Source organism: Penaeus chinensis, chromosome 36 (genome assembly GCF_019202785.1).
Source record: "Penaeus chinensis breed Huanghai No. 1 chromosome 36, ASM1920278v2, whole genome shotgun sequence".
Taxonomy (NCBI): domain Eukaryota; kingdom Metazoa; phylum Arthropoda; class Malacostraca; order Decapoda; family Penaeidae; genus Penaeus; species Penaeus chinensis.
Window position 1 is genome coordinate 24,710,610 of NC_061854.1, and position 10,000 is coordinate 24,720,609.

A 10,000-nucleotide genomic window follows, 5' to 3' on the forward strand; every position below is an offset into this window, starting at 1 on the left:
ATGATGATTTATTTATTTTTTTTTTTTTTGTCTCCCTGGTATAATTTTTAGCTTTAATTTTTAGCTTTAATTTTTAGCTTTTGCAAAATGCCGTCCAAACCTTCCTTTACCCTCATTCCAATACTTAACCCTTTAGTCGCTGATGGGGTGATATCATGCAATAACTGTGGTGGACCATATCATGACATACCCCACTCTATTGGCTCATTAGAGGGAGCTTGTCTTTCTGCAATAGTAACAATATTATTTGTTTGGTGTCAGTAACCTACATTACTGGCTACTAGCCAATATTTAACCAGATGCTGCTGGGGATGACATGTATATACAAGCCATGCCCATTGGCTTTACACATAGATGGCTCCATAAGTACTTGTCACCAATTAGTCAGTTGTATTGTTATTAATATTGTTAATAACATTATAATGTCTATAATCATAATGACAACATCAATATTGATGACATTAGCAGAATTATTTTTTTTCCTAAGTTATCAAGGAAAGATGAAATCAGGTGAGGTCATAAGGTCTAATAATTGACACCATAGTGACTGAGCACTTGTGGAATCAAAAAATTCACAACAATACATTGAACATTACATTTGCTCACAGGCATTTATTTGATACTGCAGCTAATGAGTTAATAAAAAAAAAATCTTGCTTACTGCTAGATTACTTGCCTGTTGATACAGCCAGTAAGATCATTTAGGCAATGGCTCCTATTCATTATTTCAATCTAGAAAAGGTTATGCAGTCTTGTCTCCTTTCTCATCATCTGCTAACAGATTGTTAGTTTACTTTTGGCATACTGTTGGTAAATGATTGTCAGTCGTGTCAATCCTGTGGCATTTACCCCGAGGAGGGCCAAAACCACCTCACTTCTTACTTCCCTGTGGGCATGAGATTCACTCATTGAGTTGCATTTTTGTAATATTCTTTGCTACTGATCACCCCCTCAACCAACCAACCAACCAATCAAAAGTCAACCAACCAACCAATAGTCAATCAACCAACCAACCAACCAATAGTCAATCAACCAACCAACCAACCAATAGTCAATCAACCAACCAACCAACCAATAGTCAATCAACCAACCAACCAATAAGCAATTCAACCAATAAACCAGCCAGCCAACCAACTAAACAACCAACCAACCAACCAGCTAGCCAGGCAGGCAACTAACCAACCAACCAACCAACCAACCAACCAACCAACCAACCAACCAACCAATAGTCAATCAACCAACCAACCAATAAGCAATTCAACCAATAAACCAGCCAGCCAACCAACTAAACAACCAACCAACCAACCAGCTAGCCAGGCAGGCAACTAACTAACCAACCAACCAACCAACCAACCAACCAACCAACCAACCAACCAACCAACCAATAGTCAATCAACCAACAAACTAATAAACAATTCAACCAATAAACCAGCCAACCAACCAACTAAACAACCAACTAGCCAGGCAGCCAACCAACCAACTAGGCAACCAGCCAACCAACCAAATAACCAGCTAGTCAACCAACTAACCAACCAAACCAACCAGCAAGTTAATCAACCAACCAACCAGTCAACCAACCAACTGATGAAATAACCAACCAACCAATAAACCAGCTGGCCAACCAACTAACCTGCCAACAGGCCAACCAGTCAACCATCCAACCAACCAACCAACCAACCAACCAACCAACCAACCAACCAGCCGACTGACCAGCTGACCGACCAACTAACCAGCTAGGTAACCAACCATCCAACTAACCAACCTGCCAACCAACCAACCAACCAACCAACCAGCTGACCGACCATCTGACCGACCAACTAACCCACCAACTAACCAGCTAGGTAACCAACCATCCAACTAACCAACCTGCCAACCAACTAACCAACCTGCCAACCAACTAACCAACCAACCAACCAACCAACCAACCAACCAACTAACCAGCTTGGTAACCAGCCAACCAACCAACCAACCAACCAACTAACTAACTAATCAACCAACTAACCGACCAACTAACCAGCTAGGTAACCAGCCAACCAACTAACTAACCAGCCAATCAACCAACCAACCAACCAACCAACCAACCAACCAACCAACCAACCAACCTACCTGCCAACCAACCAGCCAACTAACTAGCTAACCAACCAGCTAACCAACCAACCAACCAACCAACCAACCAACCAGCTAACCAACTAAACCAACCAACTAGTCAACCAGTGCGACTCATTGAGTTTCATTACTGTAATATTCTAAACTACTAACAAACTAACCAACCAACCAATTAAGTAACCAACTAATTAACCAATCAACCAACTAACCAATCAACCAAGCCAACCAACCAAACAACCAGCTAACCAGCCAGCTAACCAACCTACCTGCCAACCAGCCAACCAACCAACCAACCAACCAACCAACCAACCAACCAACCAATTAACCAATTAACCAACCAACCAATTAACCAACCAACCAATTAACCAACCAAGCAACCTACCTACCTACCTACCTATCTACCTACCTACCTACCTACCTACCTACCTACCTACCTACCTACCTACCTACCTACCTACCTACCTACCAACCAGCAAACCAACCAAACAACCAAACCACCCAACCAACAAACAAACTTGACAATTAACCAACCATCCTGCAAGCCAACCAACCTGCAAGCCAACCAACCGACTAACCAATCAGCCGACCAACCAAACAACCAGTCAACCAAACAACCAACTTACCTGCCAGCCAACCAGACAAACAATCAGCCAACCAACCAAACAACCAGTCAACCAAACAACCAGTCAACCAAACAACCAGCCAATCAACCAACCTACCAACTAACCAACCAACCAACCAACCAACCAACCAACCAACCAACCTGCCAATCAACCAACCAACCTGCCAACCAACCAACCAACTAGCCAAACAACCAACCAACCTGCCAACCATCCAACCATCCAACCAACAACCTGCCAAGCAACTAGCCAAACAACCAGCCAACCAACCAAACAAACAACTAGCCAACCAACCAACCAACCAACCAACCAATGAATCAACCAGTCAACCAACCAACCAAACAATCAACCAACCAATCAATCAGCCAACCAACCTACCTTCCTACCTACTTACCTATCTACCTAGCTACATCCCTACATACTTACATACCTACCTATTAATCTACCAGGTTCACCCACTACCTAGCATTCTTATGTGACTTATCAACTTGTCACCCACCCATGTACTGACCTATCTATCTTTATGTTTCACTCTTTACCTATGTACCTACCTGTCTACCTACCTGTCTACCTACCTGTCTACCTACCTGTCTACCTACCTACCCACCTACCTGTCTGCATATCAACCTACATACCTGTCTACCTACCTACTTATGTATCTGTCAACCTACCTACCTATGTAACTGTCCAGCATCCATCTATTTATCTGTGTACCTCTCTACCTGCCTATCTGTGTACCTGTCTATCTACCTGCCTGTGTACCCATTTACCTTCCTGTGTACCTATCTTTCTACCTACCCACCTACCTAACTGTGTACCTATCTCTCTACCTACCTACCTGTGAACCTGTCTACCTACCTGTGTACATATTGACCTACCTGTGTACCTGTGTACCTATTTACCTACCAGGTTCACTCACTAACTAGCATTTTTATGGTACCTGTGTACCTGTCTACCTACCTATCTACCTACCTGTATATCTGTCTCCCTACCTATCTACCTACCTATGTATCTATCGATCTACCTATTTAACTATCTCTGTTCTTGTCTACCTACCTATTTAGCTGTCTCTGTACTTGTCTACCTACCTATTTAGCTATCTCTGTACTTGTCTACCTACCTATATAGCTATCTCTGTACTTGTCTACCTACCTGTGTACCTGTCTACCTGGCTATTTACCTACGTGTGTACCTGTCTACCAACCTATCTACCTACATGTGTAACTGCTTGCCTACCTACCTTTGTACCTGTCTATCTACTTACCTATGTACCTGTCTGCCTATGTACCTGCCTATCTACTTAGATCTGCCTTAGATCTAGATAGTCTATAGCTCTGCAGTAATAAAGACAAAAAGTAACATTTTGATATCTGTATCTATTTTATTTTGTATTTTTTTGAAATATTCAATTTTACTGTGCTGCTGGTTGAGGTGGGCAGAAATAGAATCCCTGGAGCTGGCGCTCTTCTTCCAGTCATGGACCTTACATTGCACACTCATTTATTGATGGAAATAATGCAAAAGATCCTTCCTAAATGTCAAATGAGTCTACTCACCCTCCAAGCTTTGTGCACTCGTGGAGAGTGTTTCTTGTCATCCTTGCCTTCAGCCAAAATACTCATGACAGTAAGTTTGTATCACCCAGGCCCACAGCCAAATTTTCCCTTGATGGAATGTTCACATCACCTACCCTTCAAGCCATTTTTTTCATGATGTGCCTTACCTCCCTTGCTGCCTGCTTGCCCCCCCCCCCCCCCCCCACACACACACACACACGCACATGCATGTGTTGTTTATGACTTACCACAAGTGCACAAACCTACTTGGAGATTTATTTTACTAATTTGGCAATTCTGCATTATTCCCATTGATATACGAATGTGGAATGAAAGGTCTGTGAGTGGTGACTGGAAGAGCACCGGCTCCATGAAGGACACCGTTCCTATGCTCAGCATCGTATTCCTGGCTCTGTGAGTGGTGACGCAGGTTGTATTATAGAAAATTGAATATTACATCAAAAAAATTTAAATGACACCAATAACATAGTCTTACAAAATTTTTACTTTTCTTGCACTGAGTTGTAGACTACCTAACGAGATGATTGGAGTCTTTGAAAAAAAAAAAAAAAAAAATTATTTATATATATATATATATATATATATATATATATTAACATTTGGATAATGCAAAGCAAATAGCAGATATGGACATTGGAAAATGGCCAAAAACCTAAAAATGCTTATGCGTAAAAAGAGTAAATAACTTTGCAAATAGAAGGCATAGAATCTTGTAACCACACACACACATATAGGTAGGTTCATTTGTGCTTGGTATACAAGCAGCCACCTGGCAGAGCGGCCCCTCACGAAGGCCTAATGTCTGGATTTTTGTAATTTGATTGTCATGACGCAACTGGATCCAATGGGTTATTTAAGATAAGATACTCTGGGACTAACCTGTGATTGGTAAGCTAACTATGTTTATTGTGCTTTGATATATTGATTAATGCTATTTAGTGTAAAACATTATATTTAAAAGATTTTGGTTTTAATTTGAAAGTTAATAGGATTACTATTTACCTTTTTTAAAATTGAATAATGTAAAACAAGTTCAGTAGTTTAAATTTTATATAGTATTCTCTCTCTCTGTATAGAAAGAAAGAACATCCTTAACAACCAAATAAATGCCCATGATGATTACTAAACAAGCAGCAATGGTTTAGAAACCTTGTTTAGTAGTTAGGAAGAATATATATATATATATATATATATATATATATATATATATATATATATGTGTATGTATATACACATTTTTTTTTTTTGCAAACTATACATTAACCCAATGCTGATGGGTATCAGAAATCTCTCAGCATTATAAACATCATAAACAAGTGATTTCTGGCAATTTTTTTCTTTTGGGGTAGGAGGGGGCTGCCTGCCATTTGAGTAATTTTTTTTATTGTATCTGATTTTTTTTTCTTCTTTCTTTTCTTTTCTTAATTAAAAAATTAGGCCACGAGGTGGCCTGCAATTTCCAAATCACTCCTGAAAGAAAGCATATTCAAAAATTTAAAAGTTTAGAAAGAAGAGTACAAAGGAAGAATGGGGGATAGGAGAATGGTAAATGATAGAGGAAAATTAATTTTAGCATACTCCATGGAGGCACACAAAAATTACAACCACTGGAGTGAGTGAGTGATATTTTTGAAGTCAAACTTAGCCCAGGCCTTCTGAATATATGGCCTGGCCTGTGTCAGCTATTTATGGCTGTCAAAATTGATTCACTGTCACTGAATGATTACTGTAGTGGCTGGGTTGCCAGCAGGCTCTCCTGCGGCCACAATGTAAGCATGCGGCATAATCTTTTAACCAGCCTAGTGGCTGTGGTGGGTGTTCCCTGTCTCAGAAATTGTGTGTGCTAACAACTTGTTTCTATAATTTGCCCTGTGCAGTGGTAACCTAGTCTGATTCTGTGAAGAATGACTTTGGCACCTCTATTAACCCATTGTATCTGGTTGCACCATGGCAATCAACAAAAAAAAAAAAAAAAAAAAAAAAAAAAAAAAAAAAAAAAAAAAAAAAAATCTGGGCATTTACCTTATGTGAGCTCTGCTGGGTAGTGGCTTGTAGCCAGGCACACACGAACACGTGTGTGCTGTGACAAGACTCTATGCCTCCTATTTGCAAAGTCAATTCCTCTTTTTTACACATACGGGTTTTTAGATTTTTGGCCATTTTCCAGTGTCCATATTTGCTATTTGATTTGCATTAGCCAGTGGCAATCAAGGTGACTGAAGCATAGCCCACACTGGGATGGATGACATGTACATAAAATGATCTTAGTACTTTATGTCCATTTCCTATGTGTCTCCCAGTCTCATGACAGTCTTACTCTGGTTTGGTCAACCAGGTACTGGACTTCCTTGTAGAAGGAAAGGATCTGGTCAATCCTTACCCCAAGGTGTTGGAAGACCTGAACCCACTCTAGGTCCATTCCCTGGACATGCAGACTTGTACCTTGAACATTGTGTCTCAGTGCCATGACTGCAGAGACCTTTAGTACTATCCTTCAACACTCCTCAGATACAATGTCCAGCACTGGATGGTACAGTAGCTTAACCCCCAAACCAATGGGCATGGTATGTATGTACATGCTATGCCCACTTTGAGTTTATTTTATTAATTGTTTTTACACATAGGTGGCTTGACTTGTACTGTGTCACCAATGAGCCAATTATGACTACTTGTCTCAGCTGTGTACCCTTTTCCATGATTTTCAAAAATATTTTGTTTTCTTATATTGCCACTACTAATGTCAATAACATTTTAGTAATTTTCCTGCAAATTCAAGGAAAGGTGGAATCAGGTGAGGTCACAAGGTCTATTAATTGACTCTTTTGTGGCTAAGCACTAGCAGAGCCATTTGTGTGTTTATACATTTCACAAAAAATTCTATAATGAGCGCAGCATTTTCCTGGTAACAGGTTAAGTGAACAAAGAACTGAGAAGAGGCCGTTGGAATTTGGACACTTGCCAAAATAAGTTATCTCTATTATTTCTTTGCTAAATCTAATGATGTTATGTATATAAATAAAAATAATTTAGTGTACTTTGTGTTTAGATTATTATCAAGTCAATCAGAGTTAATGTTTCCAGTCAGCATCTATTTATTTCTTTTTTTGAATATGAAAGTAGACATTTCTGTCCGAAACATTTAATAACATTTAATAAATGCATTATAGATCATAGAGACAACTAATCTGAACCAGGAAAAAAAAATAGAAAAAAATAATGATTATTATTATTATTTTTTTTTTTTTTTAATTCAAATGTGAAGAAATGGAGATCTATGAATGGCAATATCAGTACAAAATTGTTATATAAATATAACCCTAGCATGACTATAACATATTGGTTAAATTTTGAGAATTGTAGAAGCATATGTGTAAAATAAATTTATGGCTAGAATTTCTGAAACTGTTGAATTTTTCCCATGCTCCAAAAAGAGGAGAAGAGAGGGGAGTTTGTCACTGGGTGGTTTTAATTTTTGAGAAGGTTAATATGTATGTGAACACATGCATGTAAGATTTAACCATTTTAACCCAATTGCCATGCATAGCAAGAATACAAGCCATGCCCACAGTAATATAAGTTTATTTATTGTTTGTACATATAGATGGCTCTATAAGTGCTTAGCTCCAAGGAGTCGGTTATTAATCCAACCTATCTCACCTGTTTACCCTTTTCCTTAACTTTTGGAAAGGGTCTTTTGTATTATTTCATGTCTTGAATAAACATTATAATTGTTATAAAGTTTTTTAACATTAGTAACAACAAAATAAGATAACGTAAAATATTTTGTAAATCAAAGAAAAGGGTAAACGGGCGAGACAGGCAGTACTCGTAACTGGCTCATTGGTGACTTAGTACAAGTGTAGCCATCTATGTGTAAAAACAATCAAACAAGTACTCACAGTGGGCATAGCATGTGTCTACACATCGTACCCGTCGGCAAGGGGTTAATATGAAAATTATAATAACAATTTAATAATCATAATATCAATAAGAATTATAACAGTTTCACTATCAATAGTATTAGAAAGAAAAAAACATTTACCTGCCAATTCAAGTAATAGGGAAATCAGAATCAGTCACAAGGGCATTCTGCTAGACTCCTTGATGCCTGAGCACATGTGGGGCCATCTGTAACAGAATTCACTAAACACTATACATACTATCCCCCCCCAATCCCTTGCCCGTTGTTGTCGTGGGGGGGCTTAGGAGGCGGAGACTGAGACCCAATGCTGGGGAACTCCCCAACCTTGGGACTCAGCCTTTTTTTCCCCCTTCTACTTTCTCCTTTCTGTCCCTTCACCAACCCCTTCTACTATCCACTTCCTAAGGTGTGAGAGCCGTGCTGAAAGGATGAAAGGCTGACTTTGTGCCAGTCCTGAACGGCCTGAGGGAGCCATGGGCACGGTATTCCCCTGCTTGTCTAGCCCTTACCCCTCAAGCGACCCTGAGGGGTGGACCGTTTCTCTCCCCAACATATTCCAGGCTTATCATGGCCAACAATGAATAACCATTAACCATTAACCATTAACCATTAACCATACCATTATTAGAGGCAATGAGGCTTGCCTCTTCATCAAATAGCTCCACCAATACAAACTCGCCCGATTCCCTGACCCCAGGCTCTCCTTTGACCACGGCTCTGAACACTACAACTAATACCCCCTCCTCAATGCCGACTAGTACAGTATCCACCCTAATCAACACCCCAGGAGACATTTCTACTCCCAACATGCTCAACTTCAACAACTATACCCCCACAACCTTCTTCATCAACTACCCCATCCTCCCTTATTACTACCTTACAACCTTATTGTCCACCTCCCCATAACACTACCTCCCTCAACACTACTCCCTCTTCCACATGCCCCCGTCCTATTACTACCCCCATCTCTAGAAAATTCTTAAATAATCTATAGCCCAGCCAAATGGGACAGATTTTTCGTGATCCCTCCCACAACTTCTCACACTTTCTGCTTTGACAACCTGTTTTCATTCCTCAAATGCATATACATCCTTCACTTGATCTAACCCCTATACATTACCTTACCCAACCTTAACCCATTTACTCGTCCATTCCTTTGCCCAACTTTGACAACTAATCACTAACTCAACCACCCTTCACTACCATTTACTATAGTGCTACATGACCTTAGATGTCTAGCACATTTATTTTGCTTTTAACCATTAACCATTAACCATTATACATACTATGCATAAATCCATGGTGATTGGGTTGATGTTATTAATATTTTGATATATATTTAATCCTCATTATATCAGTAAGAATAATAACAGTATCAATATTAATATTAATAGTATTAGAAAGAAAAAAACATTTTTCTGCAAATTCAAGGAATGGGGAAATCAGGAGCAGTCACTAGGGCCTCCTAATAGACTCCATGTTGCTGAGTACATATAGAGCCATCTATGTAATAAAATAAACAACATAGATCTGTTTTCATTGGTTTACTACTGGATGTTAAAAAAATGCTAAAATTATCATTGCTCTTAGTATCATTTCTTTATTTTTCTATAACAGTTTAAAGATTAAATGAAATTAAAAGATTTTGTGACCAGACAGACAAAAGGCAAGTAGTCAGTGGAGGCATAATAACCAGCTACAATTAGCAGCTACAAAAATTGCAACTCGCTCAAACAAATAGATGCACCCCTTTCCCCTTCTACATGTTCTTAGTT

The 10,000-nt window shown here is 39.2% G+C and overlaps 1 protein-coding gene across 1 annotated transcript in view; it reads left to right on the forward strand.

Moving 5' to 3' along the window:
- Positions 1-9,628: 9,628 nt before the first annotated feature.
- LOC125044786 (mitochondrial import receptor subunit TOM70-like) overlaps positions 9,629-10,000 on the forward strand; it is a 43,962-nt gene continuing 43,590 nt past the window's right edge. The window contains exon 1 of the mRNA XM_047641738.1: positions 9,629-10,000. This exon is cut by the window's right edge and continues 468 nt beyond it. The gene's annotated coding sequence lies outside the window, so the exon portion shown is untranslated.